General features: G+C 41.2%; 1 protein-coding gene and 1 pseudogene across 8 annotated transcripts in view; both read right to left on the bottom strand.

The window, feature by feature from the left end:
• Window positions 1–24,107, bottom strand: part of PALLD (palladin, cytoskeletal associated protein) — a 435,452-nt gene that overhangs the window by 165,016 nt on the left and 246,329 nt on the right. The gene's annotated exons all lie outside the window — the stretch shown is intronic.
• LOC134758371 (large ribosomal subunit protein uL6-like) lies at window positions 580–22,219 on the bottom strand (annotated as a pseudogene).

Raw genomic sequence — 24,107 nt, 5'->3', positions numbered from 1 at the left:
GTAAGTGTGTGGCTTAAAAAACACTCAGTCATCTACTTCATTTAAATACCTTGGACACTGTGTGGCCTAAAAGTGCCATGTGTCTTCAGATCTTACTCAACCTCTTACTCCATGTGAGGCTTGGGGCTGTGGAACGGCTGTGAACCTGTTTCCTCACAGGTGGAAAGGAGATAATGCCACCTGCTTAGCAGGGTTCTTGTGAGAATTAAATGACAATGAAATGGAAGATTCTAATTAGAGTACCCGGCACATAGTAGGTACTCTATGGTATCTGAAGATTGGGTCTAAATTTCCTAGAAAGACACTGAAATAATTTCATAGATTAAAACAGTGTTGTAACTGATTTCAAGCTCTGAGATTAAAAATTTATCAAATTCTGTAGAGAATGGCATTTTTAAAGTTATACTTTACGTTCTGGGATACATGTGCAGAATGTCCAGGTTTGTTACATAGGTATACATGTGCCATGGTGGTTTGCTGCACCCATCAACCTGTCATCTACATTAGGTATTTCTCCTAATGCTTCCCTCCCTTTGCCCCCTACCCCAACAGGCCCCAGTGTGTGATGTTCCCCTCCCTGTGTCCATGTGTTCTCATTGTTCAACTCCCACTTATGAGTGAGAACATGTGGTGTTTGGTTTTCTGTTCCTGTGTTAGTTTGCTGAGAATAATGGTTTCCAGCTTCATCCATATCCCTGCAAAGGACATGAATTCATCCTTTCTTATGGCTGCATAGTATTCCATCATGTATATGTGCCACATTTTCTTTATGTAGTCTATCACTGATGGGCATTTGGGTTGGTTCCAAGTCTTTGCTATTGTGAACAGTGCTGCAATAAACATACGTGTGCGTGTGTCTTTATAGTAAAATGATTTATAATCCAATGAGCATATACCCAGTAATGGGATCGCTGGGTCAAATTGTATTTCTGGTTCTAGATCCTTGAGGGATCACCACACTGTCTTCCACAATGGTTGAACTAATTTACACTCCCACCAACAGTGTAAAAGCATTCCTATTTCTCCACATCCTCTCCAGCATCTGTTGTTTCCTGACTTCTTAATGATCGCCAGAGAATGGCTTTTTCTTTTTTTTTGGGATAGGGTCTCACTCCAGTCGCCCAGGCTGAAGTGCACAGGCACAATCTTGGCTCACTGTAACCTCAACCTCCCAGGCTCAGGCAATCCTACCTCAGCCTCCCCAGTAGCTGGGATGACAGGCACATGCCAGCATACCTGGCTCATTTTTGTATTTTTAGTAGAGATGGGGTTCCATTATGATGGCCAGGCTGGTCTCGAACTCCTGGACTCAAGCCATTTGCCTGGATTGGCTCCCAAAGTGCTGAGATTACAAGTGTGAGCCACTGCGCCCAGCCGAGAATGGCATTTTTATGTGTTTTAAGTTCAGTAATGTGTAAATGCTCAATAAATGCTTGCAATTATCACATGAAGCAATTTAAAATAATCAGAATTTGTATGTATGAGTCCCAAGTTACTTCGCAATGTTTATGACTATTAAAAAATGAATTTTTAATGGATCCCTAAAAATAGACTTGTCGTCCTTTCTTTTCTTCCCTTATAAATGAAAACCACAGGGAAATAAGACTGAGTTTGGAGAAGAATAAGAGAGTATTACAAAGTGATAAAACTTAAACATGGTTCATTAGGAAAGAATGACTGAAATTCTAATCCTGTGCAGGTCCAGGATTATGAGGGAAGCAAAAACAATGCCACTGACACTAGAATAGAATATTTCCTGCCGGGCACGGTGGCTCACGCCTGTAATCCCAGCACTTTGGGAGGCGGAGGCAGTGGATCACTTGAGCCCAGGAGTTTGAGATCAGCCAGGGAAACATGGTGAAACCCCATCTCTACCAAAACAAAAAACTACAAAAACAACAACAAAAAAAAACAAAAAAACAAACAACAACAACAAAAATAGCTGGGCGTGGTTGTGTGTGCGTGTAGTCCCAACTACTCAGGAGGCTGAGGCAGGAGAATCGCTTGAGCCCGGGAGGCGGAGGTTGTAGTGAGCTGAGACTGCACCATGGCACTCCAGCCTGGGTGACGGAGAGAGACTCGTCTCAGAAAAAAATTCCCAAAGCCACTTTTTAGCTACCTTACAAAGAAAGGTGCCGTATATAATATATTTCACATAAATCCTGTGGATATGACTTTAACTGGAGGGAAAGAATCTCCGAGTTTTACATGCTAATAAGCCAGAGACTCCAGAGTAGCCCTACAGCGGACCACAGGAACACAGGGGACTCATTGGTGAAACTTCCAGTTGGAGAAATGCTGAGCCAAAGACAGAGGCTTTGGAAAACACTGTGGGAAAAATATACTCCATGGAAATGTGTGTCTTAAACTTTTCTGTATGAAAAACTAAAAATATTTCTTCCTCCACAGCAGCGTTCTAATATATAAGTAGTTTAAGAACTACTAAGAAGGAAAGAACAACAGAGATTTTTGTCTTTGGTTCAAACTTAACATTGATAAACACTTTGACTTGCAACTCAGTCCGTGGGTTGCAAGAACGACTGAGAACAAAAAATGCATCGGACATTTCTAATGAGGCACATTTCTTTTCCTTGAGATAGTACTTCCTATTTCCCTGTAGCCTTCCATCTGCTGAGGTTGAGCCATCCATACTTCTTGAGACGGGCAGAACTCGATGGATAACAAAAAACCATTGTTCCATTTTGACATCAAAATAGATTTTGAAAGTTACAAGAAAAACAATAGGCATAAGTGTCTAGGTTTCAATTTCAAGGACCACGTACCTGAAGGAGAAAACAGAAAAGTCTTTTCTTGGTTTCCCATAGCTGGACATTCAATATCCAGAATCAATCTTTGGACTTTGAAGCCAAAGAATTTTCCAGTATGCTCTTGGGTGAGACAGATGTTACACATGGGGTTTCTCTCCACAGAGGGAAGTAGTAAAAATCCTGGACTGAGGGAATATTTTTTAGGAGAAATTTGGAGGGATGAGACTATGGTGAAATTGCTACTTGGGTTCCTTCTGAGGCACCCGGTACGCCCCTACTCCCTTGTAACTCACGAAAAAGAGAAGAGATGAAAGAGATCATAGAAGCCTCATAGATTTGACAGGGCAAATGAAAATCAGAAAAGTCCCATGCTGCAATTTGGTATTTGGAAGTAGGTCACCGAGCCCGGAGCCAAAAGGAGGTAGTCACAGTAGAGTAACCAAGGGGCTGGCTGTGTTTAGGCCCCCCGAACCCACTGCCAGAGCCGGGAACTAGGGAGAATCACAAGTTCCCAAACGCTCCTGTGGCTGTGAGATGAGAAGGCCAAAGAACCTGACAACCCTGCAGCCAAGATGAGGAGGGCAGAGTCTGTACAGAGACTGAGGCTGGAAGGCAGAGAAGATTTGCAATGAGGACAGAGGCTGACACGTCAAACACAAGGGGAAGTGCCATGTGGAAACGCCAGGGAGGGAGAGATGCCTCATGCCTTGCAGTTGTGACAGCACATAAATTTTTTTTTTTTTTGAGACAGTCTCTGTCGCCCAGGCTGGAGTGCAGTGGTGCCATCTCAGCTCACTGCAACCTCTGCCCCCTGGGTTCCAGCAATTCTCATGCTTCAGCCTCCCCAGCAGCTGGGATTACAGGCGTGAGCCACCACCCCTGGCTAATTTTTGTATTTTTAGTAAAGATGGGGTTTCACCATGTTGGCCAGGCTGGTCTCGAACTCCTGGGTTCAAGCGATCCACTGCCTCCACCTCCCAAAGTGCTGGGATTACAGGCATGAGCCACCATGCCCAGCAGGAAATACCCTATTCTAGTGTCAGTGGCATTCTTTTTGCTTCCCTCATAATCCTGGACCTGCACAGGATTAGAATTTTAGTCACTTTTTCCTAATGAACCATGTTTAGGTTTTATCACTTTATAATGCTCTCTTATTCTTCTCCAACTCAAAGTCTTATTTCCCTGTGGTTTTCTTCTTCTCACAGGTTCCTCTTTCCCCAAAGGAACAAAGAAAGGATGGATGGGTGGGGTCCTTTGAGGCTGGATATGGTAAATGCTACAGAGATTGAGTTAACCTGGAAAAACTGTGGTTTGAAACAGGAAGTGACTCAGTTTCCTTGAATAGGTGAGTGAGGTCTAGGTACCTTCCTGCCAAGTAGAGCAAGTTGAATTCATATTTTATAAATAAAGGTGCTTTTCTGCACATGAATGGTACTGTGCATTTTAAAATCCTACTATACACGAATACTTAGGGGATGATTGAACTGGAAAAGTGGAGAAAGGATAAGATTGGTGGGGTCAGTATAATGGAGCATATATTGTTCATATATATATATATATATTTATTTATTTATTTATTTTTGAGATGGAGTCTCACTCTTGTCACCCAGGCTGGAGTGCAATGGCACGATCTCGGCTCACTGCAACCTCCGTCTCCCGGGTTCAAGTGATCCTCCTGCCTCAGCCTCCTGAGTAGCTGGGATTACAGGTACCTGCTATCACGCCCGGCTAATTTTTTTTTTGTATTTTCAGTAGAGACGGGGTTTCACCATGTTGGCCAGGCTGGTCTTGAACTCCCGACCTCAGGTGATCCATCCGCCTTGGCCTCCCAAAGTGTTGGGATTACAGGCATGAGCCACCATGCCCAGCCTTGTTTTTATACTTTTAATCTAAGAAATCCATTTGCACAGGCCCAGCCCATGGATCTGTGAGTCTAGCATGTAGTATTTCTTGGTGAGAGAAACTAGGGATTTCAACTATGCACAAGTGGGGGATGTGGGAGGGGGAAAAAGAAAACCATTCTAAAACATTTAAAATTTACTGTTCGTGGTTACAAGTTTCCTTAGGAGACATAATATTTTTTTTTCTCTAGTCTAAAAAAATAATTTGGACTAACCTCAAAAAAGCTGGGTTTAATGTTTCTCAGACTGTTTCCAAGCAGACTAAAATACCAACAAACTCATATCCACAGGGAGAGGTTTATGGTTCACCAAGTTTGCATGATTCATGCTGAAGAACCTACATGCCTGAGATGCATGGATGTGCCTTCTGAATGTAACGTGTGGAACACACACACCCAAGCAGTGGATTCTTTAGAAGGGCTGCCTGATGTGGAGGGCCACTGTAGAGAAAGTGGAGTCACTGAAAGGAAGACAGGAGAAAGAGGACAGGCAGCATTTCACATTCATTTTGGATCTGTATGGGAAAAGCATTCTGGTAGCAGCTTTGGAAATTTGAGTTGGATCAATGTCTGAGCCAACAGTTTCAGATGCTTATTCAAATCCTCTTCAAAGCAACAGCTCTCGAGCTTGAAAAGATGAGTTGTAAACATTAAAAAAAAAATAGCGGGAAGGAGCCATCAGGATAGCTGGGCCAACCATGCTCAAACTGTCAGAGTTGGAGAACTAATTTAATACAAATGAAAGAGCATTTTAAATGGTCCCTACGACTAAATATGTTATTATTATTTTTTGAGATGGAGTCTCGCTCTGTCGCCCAGGCTGGAGTGTAGTTGCGTGATCTCAGCTTGCTGCAACCTCCAGCTCCCAGGTTCAGGCGACTCTCCTGCCTCAGCCTCCCAAATAGCTGGGATCACAGGCATGCGCCACCACACCCAGCTAATTTTTGTATTTTTAGCAGAGATGGGTTTCGCCATGTTGGTCAGGCTGGTCTCGAACTCCTGGCCTCGGGTGATCCTCCCACCTCGGCCTCCCAAAGTGCTGGGATTACAGGCGTGAGCCACCCCACCCAGCCTAAATATGTTAAATTTTATGAAAAGGCTTTGTAAATTCTAAAGTGGTATGGTGACATCTGTTACTATTGCCGTTGTCATTTTCACTTAGTCATCATGCCGCCAACAGCTACAGCAGCCCAGAGGTGATGTGTCACATAACTCACTGTTGTGGCCCTCTGGCCATGAGGTCTAATTACAGATGGACATGGAACTGTCCTGAGATTTAGTTCTTTCTGTCAGAAAATAATCATAATGCTCATTTGAATCACAGAAATGGCTATAAGTAAACTAATAAATGGGAGTTGTTCTCATAATAGAAGATTTAAATTATTTCTTAACGTTTCCATTGTCATCTCAAATCATTACATGGGCATTGGATACAAATGATGCTAGCACCCTCCCTAGTCAGTAATGACACCATCATATTTAGGACATCAACAACCCGAGTAATGACTCTTTTTCACAATTTAGCCTTTCAGGCACTCACCCTAGGATGTTTTTTTGACTTGGCAATGTAATACATCGGGATTTAGAAGTTATCTAAAATTTTTCACCTTGTAGATAAGAAATCTGAGGAAATCAACATTTCCAGCTGGGTCATGTATCAGTTTTCTGTTTGTCCTCACAGCTAATTCCTTGAAAGATCTGTTTGTATTTCATGGTGTCTACTTTCCTACCTTTCATTATTTCAACACACTTCACTCAGGTTCTGTCTCCGCCCCTTCCTGGAATGTCAACCAGGACCTCGTCTTGTCCAATTCAAAAGATTATTCTCGTCCTCATTTGTTTTGGACACTCTGTAGCATGGATAAAATGGATCACTCATTTCTTTTCTTCCTGAAACATCGTCCTCATCTGGAAACTCTTCTGGGCTTTCCATCTTACTGGGTACCCCTTTTCACCTTCGGCCTCTAATGATAGAGTGCTTCAAGGCCGGTTCTTAGAACTTCTCTCTATTTACATTCACTGCCTTAAGAGACAGCAAATAGTCTCATGGCCTTAAACACAATTTCTCCTGTGGTGACTCTCAAGTTTATAGCTTGAGTCCAACATCTTTGTGATTTGTATTTCGAGCTGCCTACTTGACATTTTCATATGGAAATGTATAAACACACCTCAAACTTAACCTGGCCACAGATCTCTCAGTTCTCTTCCACCTCCCAAATTGCTCTCCCTTACTCTTCACCACGTCCATAAATACCACCTTTCATGCAGTTCTTAGACCAAAACTCAATAGTTATCCTCGATCCTTCTCTTTCCCTTACATCCTGAGTGCTAGCCATCAGAAAATCCCATCATTCATGTCTTGAAACCTCATCACTACTTTATTTTTCAATAGCTGTCTTTTATTACATTATTAAAATATCACAAATAGGTCTTAGGAATTATCTGACATCTTGTTTCTGTAGCTATACAACTCTTAGATCTTACTCATCAGCCTGCTGAACTGTCCCTTTTTCAGAGACATAGATACCGTCCAAAAATGTTCTGATATCCTGGTTTTTAGCTGTTGTGGTTTGCTGAGTCAAAGCAGCTGAATTTGAAACAAGTTCAATGTCATTTCCTTTAAGGATGAACTCATCTTTCTGGGCTTGGGATATTGAACAAGCAACACCTGGGCTCACCCGAACCCTGCAGATATATTTTTCGCTCAAGAAAGTTCTGACTTCTACAATAGAGCTATTCTCCTGCATAATGACATTGATGGGGAAGTGAGCACACAGAGACCTCATCTTGTCACAGAAGCCCAGTGTAACGCCCTTGATCATCTTCTGTGCATGACTACAGATAGCACGCATGGCAGCCAATTCCTATCTTCTCAGCATTTGTCAATCTGGAGCCTCTGCTTTTTCTTTCCAAGGAGCCCGAGTTCTATACTGATGTGACTGAAGTCCCTCTGCAGGGTCCTCTAGGGCCTTTCACAAGAACTGTGTCCCTTCAGAGTGATGTCGACATTTTCTGGAATGTGGACAGTCTGATCACTGAGAATAGCCTTCATTCTTGCAGCAGATGCAGCTCCCATCACTTCTTATTGCCTCCACTAACTACTTCCACCCCACAAGCCACCATGGTTTCTGGCCTGAACTACAGTAACCCTTCAAGGGGTCTTGCTGGCTTTCTCGCTACCTCCAGACTATTCTTCATGCAGCTGCAAAGTGTGCTATTTAAAAAATTAAATTAGATCACATAACTTCCTTGCTTGGAATTTTCTTGTGGCTTCTCATCATGCATTGAATAGACACCAAAGTCCTTACCCGGGCTTGCAAGTTTCCTGTTTATTTCTCCAATCTCATCTTCTACTGTATCCCCCTTCCCCATCATGCCCTATGTACTCCGACAGCATCTCTCATCTCTTACTCTTAAGCTCCCACATGCCAAGCTTCTGTTCACTCACGGCTTAAAAACGTGATCTTTCCCTGTTAGAAATGTTCTTCCCCCAGATCTCTGCATGGTTTGCTCTTTCTATATAATTCAAGTCCCTGTCCATATTTTACTCCCCTGATCCTCCATCTAAATTAGATCCCTCAACTTTGCAGCCATTGTCTGTTCCTCTACCCTGCCTTTTGTTTGTTTGTTTGTTTGTTTTTGAGACGGAGTCTTGCTCTCTCGCCCAGGCTGGAGTGCAGTGGTGCAATCTCAGCTCACCGCAAGCTCCGCCTCCCAGGCTCATGCCATTCTCCTGCCTCAGCCTCCCAAGTAGCTGGGACTACAGGCGCCCGCCACCACGCCTGGCTAATTTTTTTGTATTTTTAGTAGAGACGGGGTTTCACCGTGTTAGCCAGGATGGTCTCGATCTCCTGACCTTGTGATCCGCCCACCTCAGCCTCCCGAAGTGCTGGGATTACAGACGTGAGCCACCACGCCCAGCCACCCTTTTCTTTTTAGTACTTAACAATATCCCACATTATATTGTGTTATACTTGTTTTCCTATTAACTGTCTCCCAGACTAAAATGTAAACTTCATGAGGGCAGAACCTTTGTTTGTCTTGTTCATTGTTCCATCCCCATGTGTGGAATAATGCTTAGCACAGTTGAGCACTAAGCAATGCACACTAGGCATTCTTTGAACATCTGTATAGTGTGTGTTGAATGAATGTTTAAGGACTTGGAGCCAAACACTGAACAGAAAGATGGGAGTGAGTCAGTGAAATGGGAATAGCACATTTTACTTTGAGATACTCCATATCTCGGTTGAATCCTGTTTTTACCTAAAATCACACAATTGTTTTTCTTCAGACTGTTCCCATATACAAATCATCACCATGTAATGAGCTTAAGAAGCACCAGAATGGAAAATAATAGTCAGCATAATGTAACAGTATTTGAAAAGTAATATTTGGGAATCCACAATTAGGATCTTATCTCAGTTTTGTTCTGGAAGATGTCAATAGCAATTTTACTGTATAGCACTGAGGAACTTGCATCCACATCAGCTCATTTGAATAAACATCAATCATTACCCTAGGCATGAAATAAACCATGTATCAAAAGGAAGTTAACTAAAAGGTATACTCATATATAATCATCTTAACTAAGTAAGGATGACTAAAACTTTGAACACACACAATGGAAGAGCGCTGATATTTTGCCAAAAAAAGTTATCAGGAGATGAGGCTTCTGAGGTATAGATTAGCAGTGATTTCTTATAGGTTTTGTTACACATTTTCTCTAAATAACAAAGAAGGAAAGTTTGCAACCTTCTTCAAATTCTACAAGGACAATTACTAGAGGCTCTAAACACTCAAGGGAGATAATATTCTTATTTTAAAAAAGCTCTGAATTTGTTATCTTTAGATTTCTGACTTTTCTTTTAAAGTATTTGTATTATTGTATACTATTGCATACCTATTATATAGTATGTACTTGTTGCATAACCTATTACCTCAAAATTTATTGGCTTAGAACAACAGTAAGCATTAACTGTCTCTTATGGTTTCTCTGAGGCAAGAATTTGGCAGTGGTCTAGCTGGGGGGTCTGGCTCTGTGTCTCTCATGAGTTTGCAGTCAGGATGTTGACCAAGGCCGCAGTCAGCTAAAGGCCTGACTATGGCTGAAGGATCCGTTGCCAAGGTGGTTCGGTCACACAGCTGGCAAGTTGGTGCTGGTCGTCATTGGGAGGCCCCAGTTCCTATCCGCATGGGCCTCTACACATGATGAGTGAGCATCCTCTCAAAATGGAAGTTGACAGAGAGGGTGCAAGTAGGAAGCCACTATGCATTTTTTTAACCCAGCCTTGGAAGTGACACACTGTCACCCCCACTATACCCTGTGAGTTACACAGACCAACTCTGAGACCATATAGGAGGAGACTACAGAAAAAGCATGAATACCAGGAGACAAGATTCATGGGGCCATCTTGAATGCTGGCTAGGGCGGAGTTGGTATGGGTTCATTCTTCTCAAATCCCTCCCAACTCAGAAGCAAGGGAAGAGGAGGAGAGGGTCGGGGGAGAGAGAGAGACAAAGGGGTGGGTTTGGGGGGTCAGGAAGCAGGGGAAGGAGGGAGGGAAGAAGAAGGTTAGTGACAAATGTTGAGGTATCTAAACTTGGGGCCAAAATGGGTTCTCAAATGTTAAAAGAACTAAAAGCCTATATACCTCCCTACTTTCTCCTTGTACTTAAATGGCATGTAAGGTGGGGATTAGTTATTGATATTAAGAGGGGAGAGTCTTCTCTAGCATTTGCTACTTGTGAGTAGTCAGGTGGTTGCTATATTTCCTCCAAGGATAAGCAATGAGAGTTTTCATAATGTCAACTGAGATATGTCAAAATCCTTTCTCTTGCTTGTTCGCTTTGCCATTGTCTCATAAATGTACTCTTAATATAGTTTAGCTTTTTTTTCACCCCATGTAAAAGCTTTGGTCACAAGTCTAGGCTGCCTCCGCTTTCTTCTCTTCCTCTTGTTTCTCTTCTCTCTTACTCTTTTCACTCTCTAAATTTCTCCTCAAAGTTATTTTGTAATTATTTATACTATAAGTTTTAAAAGATTTTAGGTACTGGAAATAATAATCAATATACATTGGGAATTTAAGTAAGTTTTGTGGTCACTAAAAAGTAGCTTCAAGTTACGGAGGTCACCAGTAGACACAAATGGCAAAAAAAAAAATTACTACCATATTTTCAAAGTATATAGATGCCAATGCTATCATATGTATGGAATAGTTACCAGGTTCATTTGAAAGTGTGTAAATGTTCTCTGTGGAAACAGAATAAAAAACGTAAAAAGGAACCACAATGTCACCTAATCTCAGAACACAGAACTGTACAACAGACTTTTAAAAACGTACAAATCTAGAATCATCTTAGTACCCGCACTCTTGCATAAACACCTTGGCCAAGATAACCATCTCTATTCTATGGAAAAGCGACATCTGCCTTTTATCAAGAAAGTTATGTGAACTGATTAGATGACTGCAAGGAATGAACATAACTCTAGCATGGTATTTAAGAAATAGACTTTTTGGTTTGTTTTGTTTTTTAGGCGGGGTCTCCCTCAGGCTGGACTGCAGTGGCGTGATCTCTGCTCACTGCAACCTCAGCCTCCCGGGCTCAAGTGATCCTCCCACCTCAGCCTCCTGAGTAGCTGGGACTACAGGCGCATGCCGCCAAGCCCAGCTAATTTTTGGATTTTTTTGTAGAGACAGAGTTGCACCATGTTGCTCAGGCTGGTCTTGAATTCCTGTGCTCAAGCAATCCACCCGCCTCGGCCTCCCGAAGTGCTGGGATTACAGCCGTGAGCACCCAGCCTACAAGAAATTGACTTTTAAGTTTGAGCCTGATCTTGTGAATTCCTACATTTGGCAAGGGGGACTGAGTGTTCAACAGAGCCCGGATCTGTCATAACATCCCAGCTCTGACTCACTCCAAGCAGCCTTTCATGTTCTGTGTAATCCTCAGAACAGTGTTTAGGACAATCTTATTTCATCTCCCTTGGTTTTGTGAAAATGACCAGCCTTCCCATGCTACTGATTAACATGGAATTCCTTATGTCCTGTCCCCCTACCCACTCTTTTTCTAGTATTCTAACCACTAAAATCACAACCAAAGATGGAGACTATTTATAAATAACTATAGGAACGATCCAGTGTTTATTTAGTCTACATTTGCTAGCAGGTTACTGTCCTACCGAATGAACATGATACATGTGCATGCTAACCTCCTGGAGATGAGGTTAAACTGTGGAGTCCGTGCCCTGGTGTGAACTGTGTTAAGAAATGTGAATACTTCCAAGTTGATATTAAGAACAGCTTGATATTTATTCAGTAATGACTCTATTAAGGAAAGTGAGATTTAGTGACCTTGTTTCTTGCTCCAGGTCACACAGCCATTAATTGGAGATGTCAGGCATGGATCTCAGGGCTATCTGATTGCAAAGCTGCTATGACAGGCTATTGCTCTCCCAGTGTGGAAATCTACACTGGATAGATTTTAGTGTGTCCCAATATCTAAAATTAATTGCTTTTATAATTCATCAAACCTTATGTTAGCATATATTATACTGCCTGAGAGGCTTCAAAAATATAATATGTGGACTGGGCACGGTGGCTTACACCTGTAATCCCAGCACTTTGGGAGGCTGAGGCGGGCAGATCACCTAAAGTTGGGAGTTTGAGACCAGCCTGACCAACATGGAGAAACCCTGTCTCTACTAAAAATACAAAATTAGCCAGGCATGGTGGCACATGCCTATAATCCCAGCTACTCGGGAGGCTGAGGCAGGAGAATCGCTTGAACCTGGGAGGTGGAGGTTGCAGTGAGCCAAGATTGTGCCATTACACTCCAGCCTGGGCGACAATAGCAAAACTCCATCTCAAAAAAAAAAAAAAAATACACACACACACACACACACACATACATATATAAAATATGTGATCTCATGAATGTAACATCTATTTGCTGAGTTTCTGTTACCTTCAGTTACCATCCAGACAGAGAGACAAATCATCTATCCAAATAATGGTAAAGTAAACCGGAAGTACAATAATAAATGGGCACTAAAATGGAGAACACTTCCAGTTAGAAGTATTAGGAACGTCTTTCTGGAGAAGATATTTGAGAAGGGCCTTAAGGCCTAACTAGGGGATGGGGACAGGAGGCCACAGAAATAGTGTTTCTGTCAAACCCAGCTGAGTAGAATAACTTTTTTCTTCCAAACTCACTGAATTTTTCTTGCAGTTGGAAGAAAAATCTATCTTTGATTTCAATTTGCTAACTAAGACTGTAGTCAGTGACTTTTTTTCAAAAGTGCTTCATGTACAAAGAAAAAAGCATACTAAATAGTGGTCAATTTTGTTAAAAAATATATATATAATTTCTGCAACATGGTGAACATATCCTAAACCACAAGTCAAACCTTTGTAGAATCCCCTGGCCTTCAGTGTAGACAGAACCTGTGACTTGTTTTTAAGCAACAGAATATAAAGGTGATAGGAAAATGTGGTACATACACACCATGAGATACTATGCAGCCATAAAAAAGAACAAAATTTTATCCTTTGCAGCAACATGGATATGGCTGGAGGCCATTATCCTAAGCAAATTAATACAGGCACAGAAAACTAAGTACCACATGTTCTCGCTTATAAGTGGAAACTGGCCAGGCGCGGTGGTTCACGCCTGTAATCCCAGCACTTTGGGAGGGTGAGGTGGGTGAATCACTTGAGGTCAGGAGTTTGAGACCAGCCTGGCCAACATGGTGAAACGCCGTCTCTACAAAAATACAAAAATTAGCTGGGTGTGGTGGCAGGTGCCTGTAATCCCATCTACTCAGGAGGCTGAGGCAGGGAGAATTGCTTGAACCTGGAAGGTGGAGGTTGCGGTGAGCAGAGATATTGCCACTGCACTCCAGCCTGGGTGACAGAGCGAGACTCCAACTTGAAAAAAAAAAAAGTGGAAACTAAGCACTGGGTACACATGGACATAAAAGTGACAACAACAGACGCTGGGGTCTATGAGAGAGGAGAGGGGAGGGAGGGAGGGGGCAAGGGCTGAAAAACTACCTATTGGGGTACTATGCTTACTACCTGGGTGACAGAATCATTTGTACCCCAAACCTCAGCATCACACAATACCCCCATGTAACAAATCTGCACGTGTACCTCCTGAACCTAAAATAAAGGGTGAAATTATCATTATTACAGTTATTGAGACGGAGTTTCAGTCTTGTTGCCCAGGCTGGAGTGAAATGGCATGATCTCGGCTCACTGCAACCTCTGCCTCTCGGGTTCAAGTGATTCTCCTGCCTTAGCCTTCTGAGTATCTGGGATTACAGGTGCCCATGATGCCCATCTAATTTTTGTAGTTTTAGTAGAGATGGGGTTTTGCCATGTTGGCCAGGCTAGTCTCGAACTTCTGGCCTTAGGTGATCCAACTGCCTCGGCCTCCCAAAGTGTTGACATTACAGGCATGAGCCACTGCTCTTGACCAATTTTTTTTTTTTTTTTTCTAAAGGTGATAGGAAGTCACTCACTCAATTAGTTACATTATGTAGTGTGTTAGGCCGTTCTTGTGTTTCTATAAAGGACTACCTGAGACTGGGTAATTTATAAAGAAAACAGGTTTATTCATCTCATGTTTCTGCAGGATGTACAGGCATGGCACCAGCATCTGCTCAGCTTCTGAGGAGACCTCAGGAAGCTTTTACTCATGGTGGAAGGTGAAGCAGGAGCAGGCAGGTCACATGGTGAGAGCAGGAGCAAGAGAGAGAGAGTGGCAGGGAAGTGCCACACACTTTTAATGAGAACTCACTGACTACTGCCAGGACAGCACTAAGCCATAAGGGATCTGCCCTCCTGCCCCAAGCACCTCTCACCAGGCCCCACCTTCAACACTGGGGATTACATTTCAACATGAGATTTGGCAGGGACATATATCCAAACTCTGTCACAGGGTAAAGGTGATGGAAGGTCACTCCCATGATTATGTTATATGACATATATGACACCATCTTAGCAGACTAGAGAAAGACTCCTGCTGGCCTTGAAAGCCTTGAAGAAGCAGCAAATTGCCACACTGTGAACTGCCTCTGGAGAGGGCCACATGGCAGATAACTGGAGTGGCCTCTAGGAACTGAGGGCTGCCTCCATTAAATGGCCAATAAGAGACCAAGGCCCAGTCATATAACCACAAGGAAATGCACTCTGCTAATAACCTAAAGGAGCTTGGAAGCCCATTCTTCCCCAGTTGAGCCTCCAGATGAGAATACAGCCTGAGTGACACCTTGATTGCAGCCTTGTGAGACTCAAAGCAGAGGACCCAGCTAACCTATGCTTGGATTCCTGATCCACAGGAACTTACGAAGCTTATTAAATGTGGGGTGTTTTAAGCCACTAAATTCATGGTAATTTGTTACACAGAATAGGAAACGAATACACCATAGAAGTCAACTAAGCTTTTATTCTCCCAAAGGATTTGATATATTCACCCCCTATATTACTTAGAACTGACATCCAATAATCTGGTTATGCTTGTCTGATTTGTCTGTACCAGTGGTTAGAAACACCTGGTGGACTTGTTTAAATACATACAGATTGCCAGGTCCCACCCCAGAGTTTCTGGTTCAACTGATTTGGGGTGAGACTGAAAATTTGCATTTTCCACAAATTCCTAGCTGATGCTGATGTTGCTGGTTTGGAGGACCACATTTTTAAACCCATTGATGTCTACTAATGTGTTTTGTAAATATTTTTGTGTCAATTTATATCTCTAGGGCAAAAGGATAAAATATATATTTTTCAAATATTTGATTATTTAGAATACTGAAACCTTTGTGTCAATATGCTAACATTTTCTCCTGTTCCTCCGTCCATTATCCATATTTCTCTCTTCTGAAGAAATAATTACAAATAAATTCAGAAAGCTGATCACAACGGGGAATGTGAAGTGGGAATTGATAAGAAAAAGGATCCGACTTTTCCCAATATTTGAGTTTGACTTGGGAGTAAAGACTCTGGAATACTACCATAAAATGGGCAAAATATTTATAGCAAAAATAATTATTCTGGGAGTTACAATTGCTCAAAATGTTGGAATTCTTGAAGATATTTACAGTATCTCAGCCGCAAGATGTTAATAATCTATCTCTAAAATTCTCTTAACGCAAAGCTAAAGTTTAGGTTGGGAAAGTTGCTTGGCTTCCCTGAGACTAGGAATTTTCTTTATAAAATGAAGTGAACTGACAAGGCGACTGGCAGGTCCCCCACCTCCATATCCCATGGCTTTACGAAGTCTTGGGTCTCTTTCTCTACAAACAATTAAATTTCCCTGCCTTCTCTACATATGGTGACCATATAGCCTGAATTTCCTTGGACATCTGTAGTTTCAAACATACTGTCTCATTGTCATAGTATGTGTCTGAAGTTTTAACTCTGGAAATAGTTATATTGACATTTTTCATTGTTAGGAATAATACCTTCAACTGGAACTAGGCTACATATCCTGTTTGCCTTTACTGTTCTCTCTTGATTTCTATGCTTTTGCTGAGAGCTGGGCATGCTTTTCCCACAGGAGTGAAAACTGACTCTTAGCCTGCAGGTTGGACTTCCTTGCCTACTGCCTCAGCCTCAGCGTAATGTCCTAGACATGCTGTCTTCTCCCACATGCCTCTGTGGTAGCAAGTGATCTACCCATTTATGCAGCTGATTAGAGTGTGGCACCAACACAGTATGAGAAACCTCCGAGCACAAAAGATAAATAGTAGTAATTACAGCTATCTGCTTTTAGGTACCTATTGTATACCCTTTTCTATCTATACACTAAAAAATGTGTAGTAAATAGAATCCAACTTAATAAGAAACAGGCATCATTTCAGATCTTAGCTCCAATGTTTCTATCAAATGGACTATTTTAGCTCTGGTACTTTATCGCTGTCTTTTAGGCATAAATTTCTCTGGACACATCTCCAACCTATGCATGGTTATCTGATCATGCAGTTTTCTCACTTGGAAAAATGTCAAGTACCTTTTCTTAGATCATACTCCTATGTGATTTTCATTAATGTCTTCTCAGTCATTCAACTATTGTCTCAACCCCTTTTGATAACTTCCCTCTTCTAAGCAGGATCTTTACAACTTTAAATATTTCCAAGTTATTATCATTCATATCTCTTGGTCCCTTGATGTATCAACTTGTTTCTTATGTTTCTAGTTCTGGGAATGAATGTCTAGGCATTTAAAAATAATAACTTTCACAAGAACCATGGTTCATAATTTTTTCTGCCCAGGGAAGAAAATTGGTACAATACTCATAAGTTAACCAGAATGGAGAACGGGCTTGTTATTCACTCAAACATTTGTTCAAATGTACTATGCACTAAGGACTGTGCTAGCTCCAGAGACACAGGGATGAATACGACAGTCCTTATGCTTAAGGACTCATATTCTGTGTCACACGGGTTTTCTGTCTCAGGTGTTACTACCAGCACTAAGGTTTCAAGTCCCTCCTCTTTTTTTTTTTTGAGACGGGGTCTCGCTCTGTCGCCCAGGCTGGAGTGCAGTGGCGCAATCTCAGCTCAGTGCCAGCTCCGCCTCCCGGGTTCACGCCATTCTCCTGCCTCAGCCTCCTGAGTAGCTGTCAAGTCCCTCCTCTTGATGAGGAAAAGAGCTGAATTAGGGTAAGCTGATTATCCAAGCAGACTTTATAGAATTCACATATCTATATTTTATGTTTAAGTGGGGGAGGGAAAAAAGGAAATGATGTTGAACTAGAGATTCTGATTCAAGGTTGTGAAAGATGAGAAAAGGTGGTAAGAACAGGGACATTGTATAGGCCAGAATAAAGTGGAGCTCAAATCTGATTTTATTTTGGACCCATGATTTCCCGACCTTTGTGTAGTCTGATGTAGCAAAACTTAATGAATAAATTTGAGGGGTCAGACTCAACATTCTTGAGTACATGTAGCAGATGCATTTAAAGCACATTCAGAAAATAATTTTTATTTTAAAGTTGGAAAAGTTTTATCCATCCCTCCTCTTTTCTCCTGCATATAGTCCTCAAGCACCCAAAGCTCACCCATTAGTTTGGATCATTTAGATCACATGCAAACTAGCGCAGGCAGTTTTTCCACCAAAATGGTCACTTAGAATTCTTTAAGAAGAATATACTTAATTTTAGGAGTTTACTGTGTCTATACTGGAATGGGAAAGTAATGAAAATAATAAATAGAAGAGAACTCTTAACACATACTTCCTAACACACTAGAATGTGTTGTAAAATGAAAATACCATTAAACTCTAATGGGATTGCAACCATACATTAACAAAATCCAAAATAAATTTAAGTTACCTATATTACCTTGATGTACAATATGCTCTTTTAAAGTGTTACATCCCTAACTATTCCAGTTGAAGAAGGAAAAAAAAAAGTGTTACATCCCCTTTTTAAGAGAATGAATCATTATTTGCCCTCCCCCCATCTCACAGACTCTAACTAATGATGTCACCACAGTCTACTTAAATTAATATAGATTGGGGTACCCAGTGAAGTATTAACGACATATGAAGGTGATTCAAAGGGCTGTTGTAAGAGGAATGCTGAGCTAGGAGGCTTGGGTCCTAGGCTCCAGCTTTGATGATCATGATAATGATGATGAAGATGAATAGTTGCTACTAATTTTTAGGTACTTACTGAGTGCCATGCATTAGGCTATGTGCCTTACATGAATTTTCTCTAATGTAATCCTCTTAACAGTCCTATGGTGCTATTATTACTTTTGTTTTATCGATAAAGCTAAAGCTTAAAGAGGCTAAGTGACTTACTCAAGGTCATAGCTGAACTAAAGAGGTAGAGTCAGGATTCCAGCTGATGCCTGACCCCAAAGCCTATACAGATGCTCCTTGACTTAGAGTGGGGTTATGGCCCAATAAACTCATCGTAAGTTGAAAATATCATAAGTTGAGAATGCATTTAATACACCTAACCTACTGAACATCATAGCTCAGCCTACCTTTAATGTGCTCAGAACACTTATATTAGCCTACAGTTGGACAAACTCATCCAACACAAAGCATACTTTATAATAAAGTGTTGAATATCTCATGTAATTTATTAAATCCTGTACTGAACATGAAAAACAGAATGGTTATACTTGAAATACAGTTTCTACTAAATACGTATCACTTTCACTCCATCATAAAGTTGAAACTTCATAAGTTGAATCATTGTAAGTTGGGAACTGTCTGAATTGTCCTCTTTGCCACCACTAAACTGTGTCTTCTGAATCACTTAATGCCTCTTGTCCTCCTAAAATAACACAGGGGTTGGACCAGGTGACCTATGAGGTTCCCTTTGGCTTTAAATTTTAGAAACCCTTTGATGCCCTGTTGGAAGACCATGAGACTGGAGTTCTGTTTTTCCAGACACCTTGTCTTGGCTCTGTTTTGTTCTGCTCTATAGCCTGGAGACACAGAGAGTAAGTCTGTGACCTCAAGGCTGTGGAGGGTGTGCAGGCACCCTGTAGATTGACCATGGTACAGAGAAGAAAGAACTGGCCCAACAGAGATACTTTAGTCTCACTGATCTATATTCCTAAGCAAGCTGACTCAATACAAACAGAAGCAGAGAACAAAGGGGGCCCCCAAGGAGTCATCTGTTAGCAGCACTCTCTTCCTGGACACGCATGATTCTCACACTTTATACACCACACTCACCCCAGAGGTTAGGCTCTCTCCTCGGTTATTTGGAGAGGGAAATATCCTATGACTGAAGTGACTGCCCCAGAGTGTTGTCCTCTGGGCTGAGAGCTTTCATGAGGACAGGACTTTACTGGCTTCTGGCATCTGTTTGCTCTCCCCCAACCCCTTTTCCAGGGAAGGCAAAGGCAGAGAACTCTGTGGAGCTTTCAGGCTTAGATTTTTTTCTGGGATTCCCCTCTATCTATAGCAAAGATTTCTCAGACAGTGGAAGCAAATTCCCATCTGTTAAAATTTGGAAATTTCCAAATTCCCCTTATTTATCTTGTGCTTGTTTTGGAAAATCTGGGAGATGTCCACAGATAGATACATGGCGGTCTCCTGAAGGATGTTTTTAAAAGATTGCAAAACTGAATCACAGTGAAAGTCAAACTGCAAGCAAGCTCTTATTTTTAGGCTCCATGCCAGACCTGACCAAACAAAACAAGCAGAAAATAAACAAGGACATCAAGTTAAAAGACCCAGTCAGCAACCTCATTCAAACTGTTTATCTGTAACAGAGACCAGGGTGAGCATCGCCAACCAAAGTTCTAAGTTTAACTTTAAGCTACTTACAGACCTAAAATCATGGTACTGCTCACTTAGTAGGAATTGAAAAAACCCATCAAATCTTACATTATAAGTTGGAATTTTGAAAAAAGGAGTGCCTTTTCATAGAACTGCCTAGTGATAGGACAGGAAACATCATCATTAATGTCTTTTATCAAAATCTGTAGTGTCCCCATTAAAAAAAATCTCGAAAGTAATTGAACCATATTAAGTTTCTGTCTTAGACACTGTGCTAGTTGCTGGGGATTAAACCATGATTGATATCTTCATAGATATCATGTTCCTTCAGAATATGATAGCCTCGTGGTGTAATCAAGCATCCAAATGGATGTCACTCAGTGTGACAATGAATTCAATCCACCCATTAAACAAAGAAATATTTATTGAGTGTAGATTATGTGCCAAACACCAGGGCAGGGGCTGGGGCAAGGTAAAGAACAAGATATAACACAATCTCTGGTGTCAGAGAACCCTGAGAGAGTAACTGCATGGGAGTTATCACGCAGTAGAAATCTCTACTGCTGGGGAGGACACAGAAGGAAATCTATTCTAGTCTATAGCTCCTGGAAGGCAGAGAATGGCGTTTAAACTAAAAGATGGTAGGAGGTGTTCGGGCAAATGGAGATTACAGAAGAGAATAGCAGGAGGAAGGCCAGGAGTCCAGATGACCTGAATCACTGAAAATCAAAAGGAGGGAGTGAGATTGTCAAGGCATTCTTTGTAGTCTGAAGGAAATCCAACTACATTCAATAAATTACTAGAATTCTTTCCTTCTTTAGTGCCAAACAGAAAATATATAACTGTCAATCAGAGCTTATGATTAACATATGTAGGGTTAACATAGTGAATATGATTGCCACTAGATGCAAATACACCCATCATTTCAGTTGACCTGTGCAACGAACTAGATCTTTTGAAATACTGAAAACTACTAAAAAATTCTGATTATTGATTTTCTTTCACCATAGTTGGGAAACACTGTTCTACTAAATTAGTATCTGGAGCAAAAGAACTCCTGAGTCCGGTATGTTCATGGAATAGAAACTGTTCAGGTCCTCAAAGCACCAGGCATTTGGCCTTCTAGCCAAATGAAGTACTTCTATGAAAATGAAAGAACATCTTAATACTATCATAACACTTTAAACAAACCTGGCTTTAAAACACACAGTCTTCTCCTCTCAGTGACTTATTTCAAATGTACTTATTCCTTCCCTGGGATAAATTTGGCCTCTGTTATCAACCCAGAGGTCAGAGAGCTAAGAACACCTCCGCTTTGAGGGATAAGCAAAAGCAGGAGCTGAGAGAGTAGACACAGCGCAGGTCAGATAAAAAAAGATGGATTTGTTCAAGATGCACTGGGTATGGAACTCAGGAAGGATGGAGAGACAGACAACACTTGCCAGTGATGCAGAGAAGCCATGACCTCTACATTAAAATCCATAAAGCCCTCTAAGTAGAAAAATCCAGTTGAGCACCATCTATATGGCTTCCTCAGAAACACTTAGAATAGCAAAGCTCTCTAGATGCTGGGCAGCAAGAGCACAGGTGGTGGATCTGCCAGCTTTTGCCCGCACTGGAAAGTCAGAAACCAGTGGGCTTTCTCTAGTGAAGCTGGGACATGTCGAAATGCAGCCACTTCCCCTTTTGTCCTGGTCACAGGGCACTGGGCTTTTGTGTGCTCTGACAAATCGAAAAATAAAGTCAGCTGTCAATGAAGACTGGTTCCCTCGCTCTCCCACCCCTCCAAAATGTTTCTGTTTATTCTGCAAGATTTGTCCAATAGGAGCTTTCCAGGACCACTGAGCCTCATCAGAAGAGGCACTCATGTTCTAGGTCTTTGCAGGATGAATTGCTCTTTTTATTTTCCTCTTTCTCTCTCTCTCTCTCTCCAACCATTCTTTTTTGTTTGTTTTTTGTTTTTGAGATAGGATTGTACTTTGTTGTCTAGGCTGGAGTGCAGTGACACAATCATAGCTCACTGCAGCCTTGAATTCCTGGACTCAAGTGATCCTCCACCTCACTGTCCCGAGTAGCTGGGACTACAGGCATGAGCCACCATGCCGGCTACTTTTATTTTTTTTTAAAGAGCCATGGTCTTGACATCTTGCCATGCTGCTCAGGCTGGTCTCAAACTCCTTGGCCTCAGGCAATCCTCCTACCTCTGCCTCCCAAAGTGCTGGGATTATAGGCGTGAGCCACCACGCCCAGCCTTGACAACTATTCTTATCAAAAAGATCACACACACACACACACACACACACACACACACACACACACACACACAAAACAAATATAAGGAAGGAATGTTTTTTAGAACTTGGACTTCCTCACTAGCTCAGGAGCCAGTGACCTCATATTATAGCGATGAAGACAAATAAGAATAGTTTCTGAATTGTCACTATTCTCTGTAATTTCTTCCATTTTTGGTGTCCTTGAAACATGACAGCAGTACCAACTGGATAAGAGTGATCCGCCATCCAGAGTTTGATTTAGTTTTATGGAAATGAGCCATATATAGGGATAGATCATGAAGCCAATGGGAAAAATTTAAAACTTGAGATGAAGTTAATCAAGCCCATATTACACTTAACAGTCTTCTCTATTAAATAAAGTTATCTTCCTTCAAGATACAATTTTGAACAAATAAGATTTCTGCAATTCTGCAAGACTGAAGTTAATTAAACAGCATAGCAAAATGGAAAACAGATGTCACAGAACATTTTCAAAGGATTTTAATGACATTCAGCCTATTTTCTTAGACTCGTTTGCAGTTGCTATCGTACCCTGCACTTAAGTAAGTTCCTGAGTTGTTGGAATGGGAGGAGTTATATCCATTTCATATAACTGGCAGTAGAAAATCTATTCAAAGAGAAGTACAGTTGTGGGAATCTTGCAGAGTTTTTTTGCTCCATAACCTGACTGGCTCTTTTGGCTTAAACTCTTGAACTCTTTTAAATTAATGTTTTCCATCTTTCAAAAGAACTTTCCATACCACCAACTCCGATTCTAATTTTTAATGGTTCTTTCTGGTAGTCTCAGGCTTAATTATTCTGAAAGCACCTGCAAGATTGACTAAGAAACTTAGTATCTGTCAATTCCAGCTCAGAAAAAAACCGCAGCATGAGGAAATTTTGGGAGATGAAACTCCTTGTTAATTCAAGTATAGGCATCCACAGTTAGATTTTTAATGTAGTTTTTCATACATTGAGGAATATTATATTCAAAATTCAAAACTGCAAAGGTCTCTTTAAAGTATCAAAATTTCAGATGACACTGAAGAGAAGAAGTTAGTTTACTTTCTCAAAAAGTGCATTCAGAAGGAAAATGTAGAGTGACCAAATAGGGATTATAGAGAATCTTGTGACTACTTTTCTTCTTTTGTAACTCATCCTTTAAAGCATCTTTTAAGATGTTTCCCAGTGCTTGAAACCATGTGATGATTACTGACATATGTCCCAAGGAGCATTACAAAATTTACAAGATTTTTTTTATACAGGAAGCTCAACTACCTATTAAAAATGGCATGTGTCATTTTTTTTCCAGTTTCAACTGACATGGGAATTAAGAGGAAGCAATGAATTATCATGCTGCCTGTTGTTTATATAAGCATCCCATGCAACTTTCAAACCAGGGGCTGTTTTAAGCTGAAACAATGGTATCTTTCAAATCAGAGAAGAGATGACATAAATACACGCTACGAGTGTGAAACAAAAGGACAAGAATTCTAATTAGAGCAGCAATAAAGTAAATCTGAAACAAAAATTCACACAGTAGATAGGTACCCTTATCTTGGGCAATGGCTTGTTTCTGGTGCTGCCTTTATGACGTGTGTGATGGAGAAGACTGCAACTTCTACATTATCATCAACATGGGCTTTTTTCTTGTCTGGACTTTTAAAAAGTTGATGCAAGTGTTTGTACATATTAATGGGGGATATGTGATATTTTGTCACATGCATAGAATGTGTAAGGATCAAGTCTGGGTATTTAGAGTATTCATCAGCTCAAGTATTTATCATTTCTGTGTTGGGAACATTTCAAATCCTGTCTACTAGCTATTCTGAAACATACAACACCTTACTGTTAACTATGGTCACCCTATTCTGCTAACGAACATTAGAACTTATTTTTTCTAACTGATGTTTTCACC

Source organism: Gorilla gorilla, chromosome 3, assembly GCF_029281585.2.
Source record: "Gorilla gorilla gorilla isolate KB3781 chromosome 3, NHGRI_mGorGor1-v2.1_pri, whole genome shotgun sequence".
In the NCBI taxonomy this organism is placed as follows: domain Eukaryota; kingdom Metazoa; phylum Chordata; class Mammalia; order Primates; family Hominidae; genus Gorilla; species Gorilla gorilla.
This window is presented reverse-complemented; position numbering and strand designations above follow the sequence as displayed.